Source organism: Aegilops tauschii, chromosome 6 (assembly GCF_002575655.3).
Source record: "Aegilops tauschii subsp. strangulata cultivar AL8/78 chromosome 6, Aet v6.0, whole genome shotgun sequence".
Classification (NCBI taxonomy): Eukaryota; Viridiplantae; Streptophyta; class Magnoliopsida; order Poales; family Poaceae; genus Aegilops; species Aegilops tauschii.
The window spans coordinates 485083236-485109200 of record NC_053040.3 but is presented as its reverse complement, the minus strand read 5'-3'; positions in this window follow the sequence as shown (position 1 = coordinate 485109200).

The window sequence follows — 25965 nt, the reverse complement described above, 5'->3', positions numbered from 1 at the left end:
TGTCTGATTTGGAATAGGTTTGTAACCTTTTACACAAGCCCCATATTCCAAATGTTAATAAAAGATATAACATGGTTGGGCGTACCATACCATGCCGTCATTTCAGCAGACCTGATGGAGCTCTTTTCAGTGTAAAAGCCGTAGTCTCTAAAGCATTACTCTTTAAAAGTGATAATGGCAAATTTATTTATGTCATCTTTGATCTTACCATGTCATAAATGGTTTGATTACATCTTCACAGACATTCCACTCATAGTGGTGTTCCGGGAGGTGTAAGTTATGAAACTCTTTTCACAACTCATCAGACATTCGCTAAACTTGTAACTAAGATATTCCTTTCTGCAATCAAATTGTAGAAACATAATTTCCTTGTTACAATAACTTCTACTTCATTTTTTAAAACCTTTCGAATGATTTCAAAAGATCCAGACTTACGTCTCATCAAGCAAATATCCATATATTTACTTGAGTCATTTCTGAAGATATATAAATCCACTACTTGCAACAACATTTATTGAACTACACACATCAAAATGTAATGATCACCAATAAGTTTGTTGCTCGTTCCTTATGGCCTGTGAATGGTATTTCAGTCACTTCACTTTTCGGAGGAAAGTTGCAAGTGTCAGATGATTCAAAATCAAACGACTTCAAAATCCGTCATAATGGGATTTTTCCATGCGGGTTTCTCCAATGTGACCAAATGCAGTCCCACACATGTGTGGTATTCTCATAGTCTTGCGACATTTAGCGTCAGTGTTATGGATGTATCATTTTACCATCAATATTCATAACATAAATCCCATCTTGGATGGAAGCATGGCCCTTCATGTTATTCACAATACTGAGCCACAATTGTTCTTTTATGAACAACCCTTTTGCAATAAACATTGTGCAATGGCTAGAGTGTAAAAAACTCTAAAATGACTTATGAAAGTAAACACAGAGGTAATATATTAATATCATTATTCATAACATACATCTCATTCATAATGAAAGTATGGCCCTTATGTTTATTCATAATACTGAACATCAAAAGTTCTCTTATGAACAACCTTCTTTCAAGATACCTTATGCAAAGGGCTAGAGTGTGAGAAACTCTAAAATGAATTATGAAAGAAAATACATAGGATATACACCGATAGAAGGTATAGTAACTTTTACTATGTTCCCAGCACGTATTAAAACCTCATTCCTGGTTAGTCTTTTTAGGCCATAGTAGCTCTTACATTGATTCGCAACAGAATGCAATCGAGCGGGTATCTTTGTGATTAACTTACAATACCCAAGAATTAGTGATTAACATGTTTAACCATAATTCCCAAGAACTATATCTTTGACCAGCCTTCTGTACATCAAAAACTTGTATGACATTCATACATGAGCTAGATATTGCAGTCATATTTCTTTCTGCCTTTATACTTCTAATAGTTTAACTTTTAGTATTTCTCCTACTCTCAGAAGAAGCCCCCAACTTAAGAGTGGCTTTTAGCCCTGGACATCCTAGGCGTGTAAGTCATACTAACACCCTTTGGACACTTCCTTTCTCTTTAAGTTGTTGTTTTATTCACCTTTCATCATATGACATTCGTTCTTCTGGATCCCTCTCTTATCAGTCTAATGCGTAGTAAACACTTTACTAATAATTTGCAAACAAACATTGCTTTGGATATTTCATATCTTTCAGCCTTTGTTTATATCTGAAAATTAGTTTTCAGTTCCATGAATATCACATAACTATCCCAAACTTTCAAAGTTTGAGTTTCATGGAAGCAAACATATTGTGCTTGACCGCAATGGAATTCTAGCTTTTGGATCGAAGGACGAGAGTCACATCATCCATAGCATTTGTGGGAGGATACCGAAAGCATGCGATAGAACAAAGTCCTTCTCGGCACTCTCGAGGACATGCCTCACATTACGTTACCAACCATAAAGTTTTAACCAGATATTTAACAGCTTATTCAATTTTAACAGAAAAGGTGGAAATGCGAGCCATTATTCTACAACTATTTTGCAAGAAACATTTAGACAATGTTCATAATTAATTGCACTGAGAATTAAACATGTTAATTCAACAGTGCACTCCCACTCAAATCAATATCTCTCATAATTGATTTAGAGTGATTCAAGATCCATATTTCTATTCGATGCCATTGACGGGTTCATCACTGATGACATGAATTTCAATCGGTAGGCCAACTTGCTGATCACATCTGTATGTGATTCTTGTTCATTTTTCGATGGGCGTGTTCCGAGCTCAGGACTCTCCTGCCTGAATGTCAAAGACAAGCAAGTGATCTTGCTGCGAGGTCTGACCTCACCCGCCTCATTCATCTCGATTCGTTCGTGCTCATGTGTACATGGCGCACCCCGAAAAGATACGAATTTCAGACGGTGCTACACTTGGGTGAACACTAACTACTTTGATATTTTAAGTGAGAGATCACCTACCGCGCAATCAAGAAGGGTGCATCATAAGGGATAAACATCTCAGGCAATTCATAATAGCATGATATGGTATAGCCCTTTCTGACAAAGAAGTATTTCATCTCTTCATCTTCGGCATTCGCGTCGGTGTTCACCTTCACGAAGATTGCCACCACCTTGTCAATGCACCAGATAATATTGCTATCTCCATAGATAATAAAATAAGTGCATTACTTAAGGTTGACACACAGGTCATTAAAGTGACAATCATATGGCTCCAGCCATCATGCCGAATCATGACACGCAGGTCATGTTAATCAATTTACATCATATAGTCATATCATACAGAATCAAATTATTATGAGCACTGCTATACCACATCACATGCACATGCAAAACCCTCCTGCAAAACCAAGTTAGACGCCTCTAATCGATTCATGCAAAGACTTGTTTTTCGTGGCTCCTAAGGTTTCGAAACAAACCGAAGCTACCAACGTCCATCATCAAGTATGATAATTCAAGTCGCTAGATTAACTTTGCGGGGTGTATGAAGCACGAGACAATAAAATCTCGAACCCCATACAAACTTCGTCATACGCATGACCCCCGTGCAGATCATATCTGCATTTTCCTTTCGTCTGTGAAACACCCATCTTTCTTTAACTGTGGTGGAACCCAAAGAACTGTTAGCACTTCGTTGATCTGTCAATCATCATACTCAGGAGGAGCATGAAAGGATCGCGGATTGCCAGAACTTTGTGAGATTCCACCATGCCATCAAGATCAGGATTATGCAAATTCAAGGGAAGCAACAAGAACATCGGGTAACAGATTTCATCTACTACCCGCACAAATAATTTTTAGTAATAGAACTCATCTATTACCTAATTATATTGTGCAACACCCATACATCTCTATGTATTCTAGATCGCAACCTGCATCTACGCATAGCACGGCTCATGATGCCACTGTAGGGTAACGTAGCAGAAAACAAAAAATTCCAACTTACGCACCAGCCCAGGACCACTATGGAGACTGCATACAAGGTTTGATCTTTTTCGTTACCGACTCGTAGCGCAGCGGGAAGTAGAGTCGATGACGATCGGCGGTGCAGATCCTCGCAGCTAGGATTTACAACCTCCCAACCATGAGGATGTATACCCTCATCTGCCCCTCAGACAGCCCTCCGGGAGGTGGTTGGACAGTCCGCCGGACGGTATCGCGGACAGCCCTTTGGGACGACCTTTGAAACTCGGACGGTCACTCGGACAGCCCTTCGGGAGGACCTTTAAAACTCGGACGGTCCCACGGACAGCCCTTTGGAAGGGACTCTTGAACTAAGACCGAAACTACGATCTCTCTACAGAGTTTCACACATACGATGTCATCTATACGGCAGGGCTTCGCCGTCCAGAACTAGTTCCCACCGGAACCCAGACAACCATTCGACTCTACGAAACTATTTCGCGGGGTGGGAGAGAGAAGCCAGATCATTGCAATGGCACTTGTATGTGAGAAAGAGTGAGTGTGGAGAGTGCCTCTCCACCTCTATTTATAGGAAAACCCAAGGGGTAGGGGGCACATGAAAAACCCAAAATGCCCACACTTTGTCACACATAAAGGGCATAAAGGGATGACAAGTGGAGCCCCATGGAGGAGCTGCACCCTCCAACGTCCCACCTTCATGGGGCCCCCCAAAGGGGGTTCCATGATCCCCAAGTCCTTCTAGAAGCCTTTTGGGAAAAGCCCCAAAAGGTGGCTTTCCATAAATATCCCAAAAAGCACTTTCACTATTCATGACGACATTTTTCAGCGTCCGTTCGAACTGAAAATATTTATGTGGGCTTAGAACATTTCTAGTACCCACTAAAATAATTTTCAACGCGTTCCGAAACAATTTCGGATAAGTGATTTTCATCTGCGGAAAGCATCTGAAGTGGTTCCGGCAGCTCCAGAGCATTTCCAGCTTTTATCCCGGAAAATTCCAGAAGGTTTCCAGAATGACTCTGGCACCCTCCAAGAATTATCAGGCATGTGCCGAAACCAATTTGACTTAATAGTATATCCCGAAAGAACTTTTTAGTTTCACAGAAACTCGTCCGATGACCTCTCTCTGCCAAAATTTTCCGGTGTCCGAAACTTTTTGGATGATTTTCTCTCACACTCCCTGTCTAGTATTCAGCAGATAGATGACCCTTAAGCGTGTGACCCTATAGGTTCGGTGAAGTATAGACATGAACCGGAACCCCTTCCGATCAATGATCAACATCGGAGCCGTGGACACCCATATTGACCCCTATACCCACACGAATAAATATTCGAGTGAACCTCCAGTTGAAGTGAGCTATTCCTGTTGCTTCGCGGTATGTTACAAATACCCGAGGTGAGATTTACTTGCATCTCCGTGGATCAACAACTTGTCCACTATGCTAGTTACCTCGTTACCAGTTTTGTTCTCTTTTCTCGTTTCAGTGTTCCTACATCCCTGTGATCAAATCACACTATGTCTGGCCAGACGATGATGGATACCGTAACACCGAGAGGGCCCTAGAATATCTCTCCATCGTCGGAGGAGCAAATCCCAATCTTGAGCTATCAAGTTACTTGACACACTTTTCCATGAACCCGTAAGCCGCCGTAATAGCCACCCATTTACAGATGACGTTTAACAAACCCCAAAGTTCATGAAGCAAGTATGAAGAAACTCGATACTCTCGTGGTCTAAGGAATTATACAAATATTAACCATCTCTGTGTTATTAACCATAAACTTGTGACGAATGAATCTCATAGCATAACATAAATCCGGGTCGATTCAACACAAATGTTCTCTTAACATTGTGCCCTCAAAGTTGATGGCATAGACATGCCCATGATCAGGAAAACAGAACCATCATGCAACACTTGAGCTAGTCTTAGAGGCAAGACTAGGAGTACATTTTACCGTTTAGTATACCACACGTGCACATGAGTTTCCCTCCGAGCCTCATCCAACAATACCATCAACTCAAAATAAGACGTTGGTGGTAAGCAGTATGACTATTATCGCCCACAACTCTTTGTGTTCTACTCGTGCATATCATCTACGCATAGACCTGGCTCGGATGCCACTGTTGGGGAACGTAGCATGCAATTTCAAAAAAATTCCTACGATCACGCAAGATCTATCTAGGAGATGCATAGCACGAGAGGGGAGCGTGTATCCACGTACCATCGTAGACCGAAAGCGGAAACGTTAGGTTAACGCGGTTGATGTAGTCCAACATCTTCACGATCCAACCGATCTAGTACCAAACGTACGGCACCTCCAAGTTCAGCACACGTTCGGCTCGATGACGTCCCTCGAACTCTTGATCCAGCAGAGGGTCAAGGGAGAGTTCCGTCAGCATGACGGCATGGTGATGGTGATGGTGATGTGATCCGCGCAGGGCTTCGCCTAAGCACTACGACGCTATGACTGAAGGAGTAAACTGTGGAGGGGGGCACCACAAACGGCTAAGTGAACAACTGGTGTGCTTTGGGGTGCCCCCCTCCCCCCGTATATAAAGGAGGGGAGGAGGAGGCGGCCGGCCAAGAAGGGCGCGCCATGGGGGGAGTCCTGTTGGAGATCGTTGCAGAAATTTAAAATTTTCTACGCATCACCAAGATCCATCTATGGAGTTTACTAGCAACGAGAGGGAAGGAGTGCATCTACATACCCTTGTAGATCGCGAGCGGAAGCGTTCAAGTGAACGGGGTTGATGGAGTCGTACTCATCGTGATCCAAATCACCGATGACCGAGCGCCGAACGGACGGCACCTCCGCGTTCAACACACGTACGGAGCAGCGACGTCTCCTCCTTCTTGATCCAGCAAGGGGGGAGGAGAGGTTGATGGAGATCCAGCAGCACGACGGCGTGGTGGTGGAAGTAGCGGGGATCCCGGCAGGGCTTCGCCAAGCGCAAGCGGGAGGGAGAGGTGTCACGGGAGGGAGAGCGAGGCGCCAGGGGCTAGGGTACTGCTGCCCTCCCTCCCCCCCACTATATATAGGACCCCTGGGGGGGCGCCGGCCCTGGGATCCCATCTACATGGGGGGGCGGCGGCCAAGGGGGGAAACTTGCCCCCCAAGCCAGGTGGCACTACTAGAAAAAGGCTTACTAGTGGCGCAGCAGTTTTGCCTACTAATGGCGCACTACTGTTGCGCCACTAGCATCACGCCACTAGTATTTTTTACTAATGGCGCACCGCTGGTGCGCCATTAGTATCTGGTACTCTAATGGCGCACCGGGCAGTGCGCCATTAGTGTAGGCCACGGTGCGCCATTAGTATGCCTCCCAGGGGGCCATATATACCCATGTGCTTTGCCATACTAATGGCGCACTGCGGTGTGATGCGCCATTAGTATCCTTCGGCATACTAATGGCGCATTGATGGGTGATGCGCCATTAGTACCCTCTGGCATACTAATGGCGCACTGCGCTGCGATGCGCCATTAGTATCCTTTGGCATACTAATGGCGCACGTTGGCGTGATGCGCCATTAGTATGTATATAGGGATTTTTTTTTTCTTTTCTGATTTTTGCACAGATTACAAAATATATTATTGGACAGAATATAAGCAGCAGGACACAGCAACAGCAGATTCATCTAATACAATAGAAGATTAGTCTCCGAATACAATTCATCATATTAGTCTCCGAATTCAAAAGACCGAACGAAGATAGAACATTACAAGTCTCGAGACCGCGAGTAGCGAGTTTGTCTTCACATTACAAGTCGATATCGATCATCTAAACTACCATCACATAGAAGAGAGCTGCGGTCATCACGATGAGCATCATCGCGATGAAACTGGTCTTCATCCGGTTCCTCCAACGCTCCCTCCTCTCTCCCGCTAGATAGCGCACGTATCTAGATTCCGCCTCCGCCCTAGTGGTGTACCCTTTGTAACTGTTACCGCTGAAACGGTGAACCTGTCTCCGACACTCCTCCCAGTCGTCGTAGACTCCGGGAACCTTACCCTTGTACACGACATACGACGGCATCTCTATGCACTAGCCAAACAACAGACAATACATAAGCAATATATAAGTATGCAACAAAAGGATCGGAAGAGAAAAGCAAGACATTAATAGCATGATTCATGGTCCTACTAACAAATAGCATCGATTACATCTAAGTTGAACGACTGTCCAAACCAAAGAGACATACAAGTTCACTAAAGTTTAATTACAACATGAGCTAATGAATGTTTCAGAACTACACATAGCATCACTACTTTCGACTCGACTCATGGGACCGGAGCATGGATGAAGCCGCCGTCTGTCGTGATGGTCATGAAGTCGCGGGCGTTGTCAGCCTGCATTTGTAGCGTTGTGTCTATCTCGCTGTTGGACGGTTGAAATTTGAGGTAGAACTGCCCCGAGGTACGAAGGACATCTTGATGGATGGTTTCTGCAAACTCCGACTGGATGCGAAAGAATTCTTGTTGGATGTCCGCATCCTAGATTGCCGCCAAGCTTGCGGCCCAATCTTTGAGATTATTTGGTAGCAGAAGGTGATTATGGTCCCGCACGATCGCCCGCATGTGATGGAGGGCGTAGTAGGCATCCTTCTGACCGCCAGGCGGCTGCTTGACGCAGGGGAACGTCGTATTGTGGGTGAACATGTGCCTGCCGTACCTACGAACTGGCCTCTTAAAGGTGCCTCCAGATGCGGCGTAGCCGGGGAGAGCATCATCAAGAACTTTCTTGATATTTGTGTAGTCTATCTTGGAGTCACGGTCCGGGTCGAAATATGTGGCCATGGAATATTTCGGGCTAAAGAGGATGAGTGTGCAATGTGTGTCACTGCACAGAACACAGAATGTTAGAAAAAAAGAACGATCGAAATCTAAGAAATCATATGTTACGGGGCGGTTAGGAGATGACTTACTCGGGAAAGTAAGGCACGAGGAAGTTATCCTTATCTGGGTTTGCCAGAATGACGCCTTCGAGGTGTGAACTCGTGACTTGCCGGTCCCCAGCGCTGCCCAAGATCTTGGCACGCATGTAGAAGGGGTCGACTATCACAATGTCCGGGGTCTTGTCTCTAATGATCCGCATCTCCATACTCAGCGAAAACAGCCGAACGAAGGTGTAGTGCAGCGGATGAAGGTTAAGCATAGCAAAGATGTCATCAAACCGCAGGACGATCGTACCCCCGACGGTGCTATCCACAAAGCCCTTTCCCTCTGGCACCTTGGCCACGAAAACCGGGTATGCCACATCATTCTCTCTGAGACGCCGCTTCTCCAAAGAAAGAACACTGTCATGTAGACTCCGCATAGCACCGGTTGCAGCATTGAGCATATTTGTCGGTAGCATCGGCCTACCCGCCACATGCACCCTCCTCGAGATATCCTTAGGTGAAGGTGGCCCGTCCTGAGCATGCATCGTACTCGGTGCCGGCTGGCTCGCACTGGCGCCCTTGTTAGTCTTTCGTTTCCGTCCCTTCTTCTTGATCTGCTATAATGGGATCGAGTTCTGCTCACAGACTGCCTTCTTGAGCGTGTTGGGGCTGATAATATTTGGCACCTCAGCTATCTGAGGCTCGGTGAAGGCGGTAGCTGGAGATATCTCCTGAGAACTGAACGCCAGACGACGCCTGTTGCAATTGGGTTTCTCCGCCGTACCAGCTAGATCACGGTCGTCTTTTTGAGGGTTGGGTTCTTGAGAAGGAGGCCCGCAGAACTCGTCACCGTACCCATGTTCGGCAAAGTACTTATCGACGTTGGTAAATGTACCGTCGTCGTTGTCGTCGTCGTCCGGATCCTATGCCATATGCATGTCCGGATCCTGTGCCATAGGGATGTCCGGCATGTCCGGTAGCGTTGTGGCGTTCTTGCCATGGCTTGGCGCTGGCACGACTGGCGGTCTTGTCTGTGGGGTGGTGTCCCCCGCCCCCAAACGAATCTGGCTCTTTGGCCAAAGCAGGGGCCAGCTTACACAGGCGCTGAGGGTCATCACATCATCTTCGTCGGCCCCAGCGGGTCGAATCGGAGGTAACAACTCGTCGCAGCCTGGCAGCACCCGAACCAGTTCAACCCTATACAAGGTGGGTGGCATCGGATTACCGTGGAACACGCGGTTGCCCGGTTGAACGATTCTGCCCTTGGCAACATCGACCAACTCGCTGCCCACGAAGTGCAGGAGAGTGCAAGGAACATCGGTGGCGCCCTGCGAAAACATGTAGGGCGTCAGGGATGCCCAGTCAAAGGCAAGGAGATGAAGTCATCGGCCGAGAGGCTTAGTTACCGTGATGCCGTCGAGCTCGGCTAATGTCGAGGCACCGCCAACGGCGGGCATGCGCGTGCAACTGACGGAGGGGCCGCTTGCTGGCGAGGTGCCGGCCGGCGTACACCCGGGTGCATTAAGCTCCAATGCCCGTGCCGGCGCCGGAGACACGAATACCGCCTCCGCCGGAGACACCAATGGCGCCGCCTGCGCGTTGTGCGAGTTGCTAGCCGTGAAGCTGGGAACCGGGGGAGGCCCCTGTTGGCCGCCCGCAATCCACGTCGTTAGCCCCTGAATCAAGGTAGGCACAATGGCGGTGAGCGTCGTTCCTAGTTGTTGTTGCACTTGCTCTTGGACAATCTCCGGAATCCGCGCCACTTGTGCCTTGAGTTCTTGAACCTCGCGCGACTGGCTTTCCGAGCTGGTCTTTTTCTCCTTTCGCCCACCAGCGGTATAGTATGACGACCATTTTGTGGACAAGCCTTTGCCGGCCACACGACCAGCTAACGACGGCTTACTGAGCTTATCCTTGTTTTTCATTACATTCAACGCCCTATTTAAAGGGGTGTCAAAAGGGGAGCTCTGAGATGACCCCGCGCTACTGCTTTCAGCCTCCTGCGGAAGGAATGTGAACCATTTAGAAATTTGGCTTCATTAATTAGAATGCAACCATGCATATGGAGCTAATTACGCGGGGGTGTATTCCTTACCAGAACAAGCTCAAGCGCCCTGGTCTTCGGACATGTGGTAAGCTCCTTTGTTACGGGTCCTCCTTGTACCGGGCCCTAACAAAGTTCCTGGTCTGCTTGTCAGGGAATTTCTCGAAGCGGGGCGGTAGGCCTTGCTCGGCACGCTCCGCGTCCTCCTTGTCCCATATAGGCTCCGCCACTCTGTAACCGCCGGGACCGAGTTGGTGGACCCCTAAGTTCAACTGCCGCATTTCTTTCCCCCACTGACTTGATTCGGATGTTGCGCTGCTCTCGCACTTGATCTTGAACTCCTTGTAGTCATCTTCGCTCATCAAAGGATATTTCGCCTTGATCTTCTCATAACTATCACCTTTTTCAATCATTGCCTTCATCGTGCTTCTCCATGTAGACAGGGCCGTGCTCATCCTCGTGAGGGCGGCACTGTTCACTTTATTCCCTGAGAGGCGTGTGTTTGCAAACTCATCGGGGAACTTGTATCATTCGTGCAGCTTCGTGAAGAGGAGGTTGCGCAAATTCCCTTGGTCCTTATGCCTTTGGTTCTCGGTGTTGATCGAGACGGTGCTCCGGAGAATGCACCCGAGCTGAACCGACTACCCCTTGACTACATGTTTGGGCGCCGTTGGATGCCCGTCGGAGTTCACTTCAGTAAATTCCTCCTTGACGGTGCCGAGCACGTTCCGGCGCCGGTCCTTCCGTTGCCTCTTCGGTTGGCTGCCATCTGTGCGTGCGCCGCCATCATCAGTGGTGGCATCCTCGGCGGCACCATCAGTGGTGTCATCCCCGATGCCACTAGGGGTTGTGTAGTCAGGATCGGTGTCTTCCGCGGCGTCCTCATAGCGGTGAGGTTCTTCCTCCATCTCCTGGGACAGCTCCCAGAATTGCTTGCCGCCCGAACCGCCGGCCTCATCGTTGTGGGCCATGTTTCGCTCTAAATAGGAAAAAAGTTTGGTCAAAAAGTTGGTTATTGTCAAGGAACAAGATCATGGTCTCATCATTTAGGGTTTGTCGACACCGAGGCATCCTAAAAGCTGAGCTTTTATCATTTAGGGTTTGTCGACGCCGAGGCACCCTAAAAGCCTAAGCGTACATCATTTAGGTTCTCATCGACACCGAGGCACCCTATAGAAGCCAAGGTTTCATCATTTAGGGTTTGTCAACGCCGAGGCACCCTAAATGCTAAGTTAAGTTTTCGTCATTTAGGGTTTATCGATGCCGAGGCACCCTAGGTTGGGCCTAATCACTTGGCTCTATTGCCACCTATGTTGGGTTTATCATCTAGGGTTTATCGATGCTAAGGAGAATTCTAAGTTGGGCGTAATCACTTGGCTCTATTGCCACCTATGGTTTAATGCAGCAAGAATGGCGGGGCAGTTGATCCTACTTAACTAAGTACTAAGATACCCCGGCCCATGCATTAGTCGCGAGTACCCCATATGTCCTATTTTTAGCAAAGTCATGCTAAAATTCACGAAAAATTTCAGCATGACCTTTGCTGAAAATAGGACATATGGAGTACCCGAATTTGCCGGAACGGAAGTTAATCGACATTCCAGCAAACTCAAGGGCCTCTCGGGGTACCTGCAAATTCATCATGACACAATGGTCGGAGACAAAACCCAGCAAACTAGCAAAGTTACTGACGTGTTTACAGAAATTGTTTTCTGTAAAAGATGATCATCATCTTTGCAAGTCTTTCTCAATGTGATCACAAGTAATTCAGAGGCATCACAATAAAGCAACACCCTGCACTAGCCTAAAAACAAGTGAAGTTTCACCCATATAAGAACAACTTTATAAAATCAGAGAAGTTGCTAAATTTTTTGTATCCTTCATACACACTGGAGTACAATGCTTTATAATGTTCCATCATCATTACAGAAATCCAAGAAACACATGGTCTTGAGGATATTCTTTATGACTGATTATTTCAGTTTTACATGCAGATTTTGACCAAAAAACACATGGTCTTTTTAACAGTTTTCAGTTTGGACAGAATACGGAAAACTACAGTTTGGACAGAATTCCTAACACTTTGGTCTTCTAGTTACAAAACAAAACTGACATAATTCTAGATGCCATAACTGAATTTTTTTACATTAGCTCAAGTTTTTGACAGTAGCTCCTCACTGTCTGTCGCCTGCAACACTTTTTATGCTAGCAGCTCAAGTTTGTGCCATTGGAGCAAATAAGTGGCCAGATGTATATGATTGCACCACTTGATCTGCACTTCTCTATATTATATGATGTAATGAAGAACTTGAGCAAAAAAAGATAAATAAGAACTTGTGTGAGCTTTATGGTTGGTTGGTTGGTGCTTTTTACCTTGGTGGAATTACTGGCGGAGTGCTTTCTTTCGGACCGATGCTTCTGCTCCTTCTCCAGCAAGCACAACAGCCTCTTGTTTGCTTCGTTGAGGGCTCTGTTCTCCTCAAACAGCAACTTAACCTTGAATGGAAACACGCAAGAAACTTCTAACCGTCAGAACCACGCTAGTTTCGCACAAATCTATTGACATTCACTGAGAAGGCGATAAAAGTCACAGGTGCAGAACATGTTTGCAGTTGCAAGGACAAGAGAGGTTCGGTATGTATCGTACCTCCTCCTCTACTTTGTTCAGGTTGGTCTTGAGTATCTCCTTGTCCCTCTGCAGCGCTTGCACTTGTTCAGTAAGCTGCGCGTGAGTAAGTAAGATGAATGTTGGAGGATCAGTCAGGTTGGTTAAACAGCAGCACTGCACTAGTAATTACAAAGCAGCCACCGCAGTAGCACATAGGAGTATCATGCAAGCAAGCAGAGTGTTGAATGATGGTGACAGAGCTCTAGAGTTCACATGACACTTCCATTAGTTTGAATCTCCTTTAGCTAGTTTGAATCCATGGACTACCCTGTCAGATGACCTACACTGCCACGGTTGAGGGGAGGGAGGGAGGGAATGGGGAATGGTGGAGAGAGGGAGGAAGGAGGAAGGAGGAAGGAGGAGAGGTACCTGGTCGCCGGAGGGGTCGGGGTCGGGGTCGGCGAAGGGGTCGCGGTCGGGGTCCGAGCTCGTCCGGGTCCTCGCTCGCTGCGGTCGAAGGAGAGCAGGGGCCGGTGGCGGAGGACGGCAGGGGCAGGCGGGATGGGCGCGTCGGGGCCGCGCTCGCCAGCTGCTGCAGGGGCCGGAGGAGGCCCTCGCTCGTCGGAGGGAGGAGGAGAGGAGAGGAGTGGGCGGCGCGCGCTCGGCCGATCCCGTTCGGGGGGCGCGGGGGCGGCGGGGGTGGAGTCCCGCGGGGGTCGGGGCGGCGGCGTCGAGGCAGCGCAAGACCACAGCGGCGGACGGCGTGCAGGCGCGGCGGACGGAGGGGGCGTACGGTTGGGGTCGACTGGGGGATCTGGCGAGGGAGGGAGGGAGGCCACAGTGCGAGGGGAACAAGTACGTCGATTCTAATGGCGCACCTTCCCCTGGTGCGCCATAAGTACGTCGATTCTAATGGCGCACCTCCCCTGGTGCGCCATTAGAATTTTGTTTTAATTACTAGCCCGACTGGTTAGCACGCAGCACACACACTAGGAGGTCCTGGGTTCGATTCCCAGGCTCCCCAATTTTTGTTTTTATGCATTTAAAATGCTGTTTGATATTTATTTGTGTTTAAATATGTTCAAACTTGTTTAAATCATAACAGTAATATTTTTTATAAAAACAGTAATGATTTTTTTAAAAATATCATCAAATTTGTTATTTGAAAATATAATCAAATTTGCTTTTTTTTGCAAATTTAGTTGCATTCATTTGTGACGGTGGAGCGGGCCGGGGAGGGTGCGGGGGAGAGGGTGCCGGGGGTCGGCGGCGGCGGTGGAGTGGGGGAGGGTGCGGGCCGGGGGTCGGCGGCGACGGCCGGTGGAGCGGGGGAGGGTGCGGTGGGTCGTCGGCGACGGTGGAGCGGGCGAGGGTGCGGGCCGGGGGTCGGCGGCGGCGGTCGGTGGAGCGGGGGAGATGGTGCGGGGGGTGCTCGGCGGCGAGGGGGACCAAATCTGGCGAGGTGGGATAGCGATCGAGATGGAGGGGGATCGAGATCGAGTGTCCATGAAATTTGAAAACATTCATGAGTTCAAAAGGTGCCCATGAAATACAATCGAGAAATGAAGGCTACAATTTAAATACAATCGATCTTAGCTAGCTATCTGTTCACAATCTTCTTGCCCTTATTTTTCGTAAATGGAGTTCTTCTCTTGAACGGACGTCCTTTAGGTAGGGTGGTCCTGCTTCTTCTTGTGGTGTATGCTGATACTTCATCGTCGTTGTCATGTTCCATCTTCGGGTCGCCGTACTTGTCAAAGTCTTGCTCATTGGCGACTCCATCCATTCCGATGATCTTCCTTTTGCCTCTCCTCACGACAACACGACTGGGCTTTGATGGGTTGGTAATGAAGAAGCATTGGTCCACTTGGGAAGCCAGTACCCATGGCTCATTTTTCGCGGTGACGTTCGCGCCTGCGGTCTTGGATTTGGCTTCGGGTATAACCATGGTCGTGAAATACCGGTCTTCTTTTATGACGCTCTTGGCCCATCTGACACGGAACATCGGGACCTTCTCTCCAGCGTAGCTCAGCTCCCAGATCTCCTCGATCCTTCCGTAGTATCTGTCCTTGTCGTTACCGGTGTAGGATTCCATCATTACCCCGGAGTTCTGATAACCATCGCTCTTCATGTCCTTGTCCTCGGTGTAGAATGTGTAGCCGTTGATATCGTACGCCTCATACGTCATCAGGTTGTGCTCGGCGCCCTGTGACAAGGCGAATATGAGTTGTTCTTCCGTGGAAGAATCCTCATGTAAAGGGTACGACAGAAGCTTCTGCTTGAACCAACGCGTGAAACATGAGTTGTGCTCTTTGATTATATCTCCGTCCGTCCTCTGTTGGCCTCGGTCATTGTATGTCTTCTTAATAAACGTTTTGTGCTCTACCACCCAAGGATCGACCACGTCTATGTGTTGTAGCGCGACTAGGTTTGCTCTTTCAAAGTCGGCGAGTCAACCATCGAAGTCGACATGCATTTCGCGGCGACCCTCACGGTGACCCCATCCAGCGAGCCTGCCGAGGTGCCTGTTGACGGGCAGACCAACGGGGTTCTCGATGCCTAGATAATTCGTGCAGTAGGAGATGCACTCTTCGGTCATAAAGCCCCTGGCTATGCTTCCCTCTGGACGTGACATGTTGCAAACGTATCCTTTGATGACACCATTCATCCTTTTGAACGGCATCATGTTGTGCAGGAACGTCGGCCCGACTTGGATGATATCCTCCACGATATGGACCAGCAGATGCACCATAACGTCGAAGAATGCGGGAGGGAAGTACATCTCAAGCTCGCATAGTATCACCACGATCTCTTCCTGTAGCCTTCTGAGTTGCCTCACGCCAACCGACTTCTGAGAGATGACGTCGAAAAAGTTGCATAGGCCAAATAGCGTTTCACGGACGTGCGCGTCCATGATCCCACGGATTGCAACTGGAAGTATCTGCGTCATCAGCACGTGACAGTCGTGAGACTTCATCCCGCTGAACTTCTGCTTCACTGAGTCTAGGTATCTGCTTATCTTCCCCACGTAACCGTAAGGAAGTTTTACTCCTACGAGGCAGGTGAAAAACTGATCGATCTCCTCCTGACTTAGAGTGAAGCACGCGGGAGGGAAGTCATTTCCGGTCTTCTTGGCCTTTTTGCCTTTGCGACGACTTTCCGTGTCCTGCTTCGCATCATCATCATCATCATTAGCGTGAAGCTCCTCCCTGATGCCCATTGATTTCAAGTCTGCCCTTGCTTTCGGCCCATCTTTGGTCCTCTCTGGCATGTTGAGCAGGGTACCAAGAAGACTCTCGCACACGTTCTTCGTGATATGCATGACATCAAGGCTGTGGGGCACACGGTGGATCTTCCAGTACGGCAAGTCCCAGAAAACAGACCTCGTTTTCCATACCTTCAGCAGTGGCTCTGGCGCCTTTCGCTTGTTTCCCGGCTCTGGCGCCTTTTGCTTCTTTCCCGGCAGTGGGCAATCTTTCCAATTTTTCAACAGCTCGTCTATTTCCTCGCCGCTCCTCGTACGCGGGCATCTTCGGGGTTCGGTTTCACCATCGAACAGATCCTTGCGTTTCCTCCACGGGTCATCGTCGCGAAGCCACCTTTGATGTCCCATGAACACGGTTTTCGAAGACCCGGGATCTCTATCTAGCTGGCGATACGTTGTGTCATCCATGCACCTGACGCATCCAGAAAATCCGTGGACCACCTGCCCCGCGAGATATCCGAAACCGAGATAGTCGTGCACCGTCGTGAGTAGTGCGGTTCTCATAGGGAAATATTCTTTCTCTGCAGCGTCCCACGTATTGGCTGGCGTTTTCCACAGCGTGTCTAGCTCCTCTTCCAGCAGCCCCAGATACAGATTGATGTCGTTCCCTGGTTGTTTCGGCCCTTCAATTAGCATACTCATGTGAATGTACTTCCTCTTCATGCACAACCAGGGGGGAAGGTTGTACATCCACACAAACACAGGCCAGGTGCTATGTGTGCTTCTCTGGCTGCCAAACGGATTGACTCCATCGGTGCTCGCGCCCAGCACGATGTTCCTTGGATCGTTCCCAAATTCTGGGTGTTCGAAGTTCAACGCTTGCCACTGGCTCCCATCCTTAGGGTGACTCAGCATCTTGTCTTTTTTATTTATCTCCGGATCATTTGCGTCATCTTCTCGCTTCTTCTCCTCCCTATCTGCGTGCCAACGCAGGAGCTTTGCTACCTTAGGGTCCGCGAAATACCGCTGCAGACGAGGAGTGATCGGAAAGTACCACACCACTTTTCGAGGAGCTTTCTTCCTCTTCTTGTATCGAGTGACGCCACACACCGGACATATGGTAGACTCCGCGTGCTCGTCCCGATAAATGATGCAATTGTTCATGCACACATGGTATTTCACGTTTGGTAAATCCAGAGGACACACGATTTTCTTCGCCTCCTCGAAACTGGTCGGGCACTTGTTCCCCTTGGGAAGACGTTCGTGCCAGAATGACATGTTCTCGTCGAAGCATGCGTCGGTCATTTTGTGCTTTACCTTCATCTCCAGAGCCATGACCGTTACTTTGAGGCGGGTATCCTCGGGCCTGCATCCTTCATACAATGGAGTAACCGCGTCTATCTCCAGTTGATCCAGCTTGGCTTTCTCTCGGGCGGCAGCTCTTGCGTTATCCGTCTGCTTGAGAAGCAGCTCTTGAATATGAGGGTCCTGCACCCAGCCCATCGATGGTCCATCGTCGTCTGCTCCGCCGGCATCTTCATCTTCATGATCATGCCCTTCGTCTGCTCCCGCATCTTCCTCATCATCATGTCCGGCATCTTCTACATGATGACTATGTACAGCATCACCGTCGTGATCATGTCCTGGAGATTCTTCGTCTTCTCGCCCGCTCGAGCCGCGGTGGTTGTCTTGCTGCCCATCCTCATTTCTTGCCCGACCCCCATGGACGACTTCATAGTCATCTTCATCACCTTGCCACCAATAGCCATCCATGAAACCACGCAAGAGCAGGTGGTCCCGCACCTGCCCGGAATCCGGGTCCGCAATAAGGCTCTTCAGCTTGCATCTTCGACACGGACATCTTATCTCCGTCTCGTTCTTTTCAAGCATCTCGGCCTTCGCGGAGCTCAAAAACCTATTCACGATGCCTTCGGTCATCGTGCGGACCATGGTCGCCTGCGGGGAAGAGCAAAACGATATTTTAGAACCAAGAAAAAATTTGGCATGACTTTCCCTAAAAATAGGACCAAAAAGAATGCATAGTGCCAAAATTCTCGCCGAAACGGAAATGAATCAACATTCCGGCAAAATATTGGCAACTATCGCATTTCAAATACCGGTACCTGCAAACACAAACATATATGCAACACCACAAACATATGCAACACCACAAACATACATAGATCTAGCTAGGACATAAAAAGTGCATGTGCACGTTGTTGGAGGGAGAACAGCATAAAGATAGCTTCGCCCTTAATTACCTATCAAAAAAAGGGGGTTTAACCACGTAATTTGGATGAATTTATGGTGCAAATGAGGTGAGGAGGAGGAGGCAGCCGAGACAAGCTTGGAGGAGGGAGGAGAGAATGAAGTGGGGAAAGTGAGTGGGTAGGTGTGGCTGTCCAAAATATCTAGCTCGTCCCAGGTTACTAATGGCGCACCACCACCTAATGCGCCATTAGTAACCCTGGTTACTAATGGCGCACCTGCTGGTGGTGCGCCATTAGTAGTTTTGCAAAAAAAACACTAATGGCGCACCAGGGAGCAGTGCGCCATTACTAGCTTAAACTAGTAATGGCGCACTGCCCCGGGTGCGCCATTAGTAGTTTTGCAAAAAAGTAAAAAATAAAAAAATATTGTAGTGGCGCACTATGTTGCTAGTGCGCCATTACTAGTTAGAACTAGTAATGGCGCACTGTGCCCTGGTGCGCCATTAGTATGTCTGGCAAAATAAAAAAAATTGTTACTAATGGCGCACCGTGTGCCTGGTGCGCCATTAGTGTATTTCACACTAATGGCGCACCAGCACATGGTGCGCCACTGCTACATAGCAATGGCGCACCACATGTCTGGTGCGCCATTAGTGGCCATTCCATCTATAGCCCTTTTCCTAGTAGTGTGGGGCGCCCCCCACCCCCAGGGTTTCCAACCCTAGGCGCAGGGGGAGGCCCATCGGGGGCGCACCAGCCCACCAGGGGCTGGTTCCCCTCCCACTTCAGCCCATGGGGCCCTCCGGGATAGGTGGCCCCACCCGGTGGACCCCCGGGACCCTTCCGGTGGTCCCGGTACAATACCGATAACCCCCGAAACTTTCCCAGTGGCCGAAACTGGACTTCCTATATATAATTCTTCACCTCCGGACCATTCTGGAACTCCTCGTGACGTGCGGGATCTCATCCGGGACTCCGAACAACTTTCGGTTAACCGCATACTAATATCTCTACAACTCTAGCGTCACTGAACCTTAAGTGTGTAGACCCTACGGGTTCGGGAGACATGCAGACATGACCGAGACGACTCTCCGGTCAATAACCAACAGCGGGATCTGGATACCCATGTTGGCTCCCACATGTTCCATGATGATCTCATCGGATGAACAACGATGTCGAGGATTCAATCAATCCCGTATAAAATTCCCTTTGTCAAACGGTATGTTACTTGCCCGAGATTCGATCGTCGGTATCCCAATACCTTGTTCAATCTCGTTACCGGCAAGTCTCTTTACTCGTACCGCAATGCATGATCCAGTGACTAACTCCTTAGTCACATTGAGCTCATTATGATGATGCATTACCGAGTGGGCCCAGAGATACCTCTCCGTCACACGGAGTGACAAATCCCAGTCTCGATCCGTGTCAACCCAACAGACACTTTCAGAGATACCTGTAGTGTACCTTTATAGTCACCCAGTTACGTTGTGACGTTTGGTACACCCAAAGCACTCCTACGGCATCCGGGAGTTACACGATCTCATGGTCTAAGGAAATGATTATAGACATTGGAAAAGCTCTAGCAAACAAACTACACGATCTTTGCGCTATGCTTAGGATTGGGTCTTGTCCATCACATCATTCTCCTAATGATGTGATCCCGTTATCAATGACATCCAATGTCCATAGTCAGGAAACCATGACTATCTGTTGATCAACGAGCTAGTCAACTAGAGGCTCACTAGGGACATGTTGTGGTCTATGTATTCACACATGTATTACGATTTCCGGATAACACAATTATAGCATGAACAATAGACAATTATCATGAACAAGGAAATATAATAATAACCATTTTATTATTGCCTCTAGGGCATATTTCCAACAGTCTCCCACTTGCACTAGAGTCAATAATCTTGTTACATTGTGATGAATCGAACACCCATAGAGTTGTGGTGTTGATCATGTTTTGCTCTAGGGAGAGGTTTAGTCAACGGATCTGCTACATTCAGGTCCATATGTACTTTACAAATATCTATGTCTCCATTTTGAACACTTTCACGAATGGAGTTGAAGCGACGCTTGATATGCCTGGTCTTCCTGTGAAACCTGGGCTCCTTGGCAAGGGAAATAGCTCCAGTGTTGTCACAGAAGAGAGTCATCGGGCCCGACGCATTGGGAATCACCCCTAGGTCGGTAATGAACTCCTTTATCCAGATTGCTTCCTGTGCTGCCTCTGAGGCCGCCATGTACTCCGCTTCACATGTAGATCCCGCCATGACACTTTGCTTGCAACTGCACCAGCTTACTGCCCCTCCATTCAGAGATACCTGTAGTGTACCTTTATAGTCACCCAGTTACGTTGTGACATTTGGTACACCCAAAGCACTCCTACGGCATCCGGGAGTTACACGATCTCATGGTCTAAGGAAATGATACTAGACATTGGAAAAGCTCTAGCAAACAAACTACACGATCTTTGCGCTATGCTTAGGATTGGGTCTTGTCCATCACATCATTCTCCTAATGATGTGATCCCGTTATCAATGACATCCAATGTCCATAGTCAGGAAACCATGACTATCTGTTGATCAACGAGCTAGTCAACTAGAGGCTCACTAGGGACATGTTGTGGTCTATGTATTCACACATGTATTACGATTTCCGGATAACACAATTATAGCATGAACAATAGACAATTATCATGAACAAGGAAATATAATAATAACCATTTTATTATTGCCTCTAGGGCATATTTCCAACAGTCTCCCACTTGCACTAGAGTCAATAATCTTGTTACATTGTGATGAATCGAACACCCATAGAGTTGTGGTGTTGATCATGTTTTGCTCTAGGGAGAGGTTTAGTCAACGGATCTGCTACATTCAGGTCCGTATGTACTTTACAAATATCTATGTCTCCATTTTGAACACTTTCACGAATGGAGTTGAAGCGATGCTTGATATTCCTGGTCTTCCTGTGAAACCTGGGCTCCTTGGCAAGGGCAATAGCTCCAGTGTTGTCACAGAAGAGAGTCATCGGGCCCGACGCATTGGGAATCACCCCTAGGTCGGTAATGAACTCCTTTATCCAGATTGCTTCCTGTGCTGCCTCTGAGGCCGCCATGTACTCCGCTTCACATGTAGATCCCGCCATGACACTTTGCTTGCAACTGCACCAGCTTACTGCCCCTCCATTCAAAATATACACGTATCCGGTTTGTGACTTAGAGTCATCCAGATCTGTGTCGAAGCTAGCGTCGACGTAACCCTTTACGATGAGCTCTTTGTCACCTCCATATACGAGAAACATATCCTTAGTCCTTTTCAGGTACTTCAGGATATTCTTGACCGCTGTCCAGTGTTCCATGCCGGGATTACCTTGGTACCTTCCTACCAAACTTACGGCAAGGTTTACATCAGGTCTGGTACACAGCATGGCATACATAATAGACCCTATGGCTGAGGCATAGGGGATGACACTCATCTTTTCTCTATCTTCTGCCGTGGTCGGGCATTGAGCCGTGCTCAATTGCACACCTTGCAATACAGGCAAGAACCCCTTCTTGGACTGATCCATATTGAACTTCTTCAATATCTTGTCAAGGTACGTACTCTGTGAAAGACCAATGAGGCGTCTTGACCTATCTCTATAGATCTTGATGCCTAATATATAAGCAGCTTCTCCAAGGTCCTTCATTGAAAAACACTTATTCAAGTAGGCCTTTATACTTTCCAAGAATTATATATCATTTCCCATCAATAGTATGTCATCCACATATAATATGAGAAATGCTACAGAGCTCCCACTCACTTTCTTGTAAACACAGGCTTCTCCATAAGTCTGTGTAAACCCAAACACTTTGATCATCTCATCAAAGCGAATGTTCCAACTCCGAGATGCTTGCACCAGCCCATAGATTGAGCGCTGGAGCTTGCATACCTTGTTAGCATTCTTAGGATCGACAAAACCTTTCGGCTGCATCATATACAATTCTTCCTTAAGAAAGCCGTTAAGGAATGCCGTTTTGACGTCCATTTGCCATATCTCATAATCATAGAATGCGGCAATTGCTAACATGATTCGGACGGACTTCAGCTTCGCTACGGGTGAGAAATTCTCATCGTAGTCAACCCCTTGAACTTGTCGATAACCCTTAGCGACAAGTCGAGCCTTATAGATGGTTACATTACCATCCGCGTTTGTCTTCTTCTTAAAGATCCATTTATTTTCTATGGCTCGCCGATCATCGGGCAAGTCAGTCAAAGTCCATACTTCGTTTTCATACATGGATCCTATCTCGGATTTCATGGCTTCTAGCCATTTGTCAGAATCTGGGCCCGCCATTGCTTCTTCATAGTTCGAAGGTTCACCGTTGTCTAACAACATGATTTCCAGGACAGGGTTGCCGTACCACTCTGGTGCGGAACGTGTCCTTGTGGACCTATGAAGTTCAACAGTAACTTGATCCGAAGCTTCATGATCATCATCATTAACTTCCTCCCCAGTCGGTGTAGGCACCACAGGAACATCTTCCCGCGCTGCGCTACTTTCCGGTTCGGAAGGGGTGAATATCACCTCATCAAGTTCCACTTTCCTCCCACTTACTTCCTTTGAGAGAAACTCTTTCTCCAGAAAGGACCCGTTCTTGGCAACAAAGATCTTGCCTTCGGATCTGAGGTAGAAGGTATACCCAATGGTTTCCTTAGGGTATCCTATGAAGACGCATTTCTCCGACTTGTGTTCGAGCTTTTCAGGTTGAAGTTTCTTGACATAAGCATCGCATCCCCAAACTTTTAGAAACGACAGCTTAGGTTTCTTCCCAAACCATAATTCATACGGTGTCGTCTCAACGGATTTCGATGGAGCCCTATTTAAAGTGAATGCGGCAGTCTCTAAAGCATAGCCCCAAAATGAGAGAAGTAGATCGGCAAGAGACATCATAGATCGCATCATATCCAATAGAGTGCGATTACGACGTTCGGACACACCGTTACGCTGAGGTGTTCCAGGCGGCGTGAGTTGTGAAACGATTCCACATTTCCTTAAGTGCGTACCAAATTCGTGACTTAAATATTCTCCTCCACGATCTGATCGTAAGAACTTTATTTTCCTGTCACGTTGATTCTCAACCTCACTCTGAAATTCCTTGAACTTTTCAAAGGTCTCAGACTTGTGTTTCATTAGGTAGACATACCCATATCTACTTAAGTCATCAGTGAGAGTGAGAACATAACGATAGCCACCGCGAGCCTCAACACTCATTGGACCGCACACATCGGTATGTATGATTTCCAATAAGTTGGTTGCTCACTCCATTGTTCCGGAGAACGGAGTCTTGGTCATCTTACCCATGAGGCATGGTTCGCACGTGTCAAATGATTCGTAATCAAGAGACTCCAAAAGTCCATCTGCATGGAGCTTCTTCATGCGCTTGACACCAATGTGACCAAGGCGGCAGTGCCACAAGTATGTGGGACTATCGTTATCAACTTTACATCTTTTGGTATTCACACTATGAATATGTGTAACATCACGTTCGAGATTCATTAAGAATAAACCATTGACCAACGGGGCATGACCATAAAACATATCTCTCATATAAATAGAACAACCATTATTCTCGGATTTAAATGAGTAGCCATCTCGCATTAAACGAGATCCAGATACAATGTTCATGCTCAAAGCTGGCACTAAATAACAATTATTGAGGTTTAAAACTAATCCCGTAGGTAAATGCAGAGGTAGCGTGCTGACGGCGATCACATCGACCTTGGAACCATTCCCGACGTGCATCGTCACCTCGTCCTTCGCCAGTCTCCGTTTATTCCGCAGCTCCTGTTTTGAGTTACAAATATGAGCAACCGCACCGGTATCAAATACCCAGGAGCTACTACGAGTACTGGTAAGGTACACATCAATTACATGTATATCACATATACCTTTGGTGTTGCCGGCCTTCTTGTCCGCTAAGTATTTGGGGCAGTTCCGCTTCCAGTGACCACTTCCCTTGCAATAAAAGCACTCAGTCTCAGGCTTGGGTCCATTCCTTGGCTTCTTCCCAGCAACTGGCTTACCGGGCGCGGCAACTCCCTTGCCGTCTTTCTTGAAGTTCTTCTTACCCTTGCCTTTCTTGAACTTAGTGGTTTTATTCACCACCAACACTTGATGTTCCTTTCTGATATCCACCTCCACTGATTTCAGCATTGAATATACCTCAGGAATGGTCTTTTCCATCCCCTGCATATTGAAGTTCATCACAAAGCTCTTGTAGCTCGGTGGAAGCGACTGAAGGATTCTGTCAATGACCGCGTCATCCGGGAGATTAACTCCCAGCTGAGTCAAGCGGTTGTGCAACCCAGACATTTTGAGTATGTGCTCACTGACAGAACTGTTTTCCTCCATCTTACAACTAAAGAATTTGTCGGAGACTTCATATCTCTCGACCCGGGCATGAGCTTAGAAAACCATTTTCAGCTCTTCGAACATCTCATATGCTCCGTGTTGCTCAAAACACTTTTGGAGCCCCGGTTCTAAGTTGTAAAGCATGCCGCACTGAACGAGGGAGTAATCATCAGCACGTGATTGCCAAGCGTTCATAACGTCTCGGTTCTCTGGGATGGGTGCATCACCTAGCGGTGCTTCTAGGACATAATCTTTCTTGGCAGCTATGAGGATGATCCTCAGGTTCCGGACCCAGTCCGTATAGTTGCTGCCATCATCTTTCAGCTTGGTTTTCTCTAGGAACGCGTTGAAGTTGAGGACAACGTGGGCCATTTGATCTAGAAGACATATTGTAAAGATTTTAGACTAAGTTCATGATAATTAAGTTCATGTAATCAAATTATTCAATGAACTCCCACTCAGATAGACATCCCTCTAGTCATCTAAGTGAAACATGATCCGAGTTAACTAGGCCGTGTCCGATCATCACGTGAGACGGACTAGTCAACATCGGTGAACATCTTCATGTTGATCGTATCTTCTATACGACTCATGCTCGACCTTTCGGTCTTCCGTGTTCCGAGGCCATGTCTGTACATGCTAGGCTCGTCAAGTCAACCTAAGTGTATTGCGTGTGTTCCGAGGCCATGTCTGTACATGCTAGGCTCGTCAACACCCGTTGTATACGAACGTTAGAATCTATCACACCCGATCATCACGTGGTGCTTCGAAACAATGAACCTTCGCAACGGTGCACAGTTAGGGGGAACACTTTCTTGAAATTATCATAAGGGATCATCTTACTTACTACCGTCATTCTAAGCAAATAAGATGTAAAACATGATAAACATCACATGCAATCAAATAGTGACATGATATGGCCAATATCATTTTGCTCCTTTGATCTCCATCTTCGGGGCGCCATGATCATCTTCGTCACCGGCATGACACCATGATCTCCATCATCAAGATCTCCATCATCGTGTCTTCATGAAGTTGTCACGCCAACGATTACTTCTACTTCTATGGCTAACGTGTTTAGCAATAAAGTAAAGTAATTTACATGGCGTTATTCAATGACACGCAGGTCATACAAAAAATAAAGACAACTCCTATGGCTCTTGCCGGTTGTCATAGTCATCGACATGCAAGTCGTG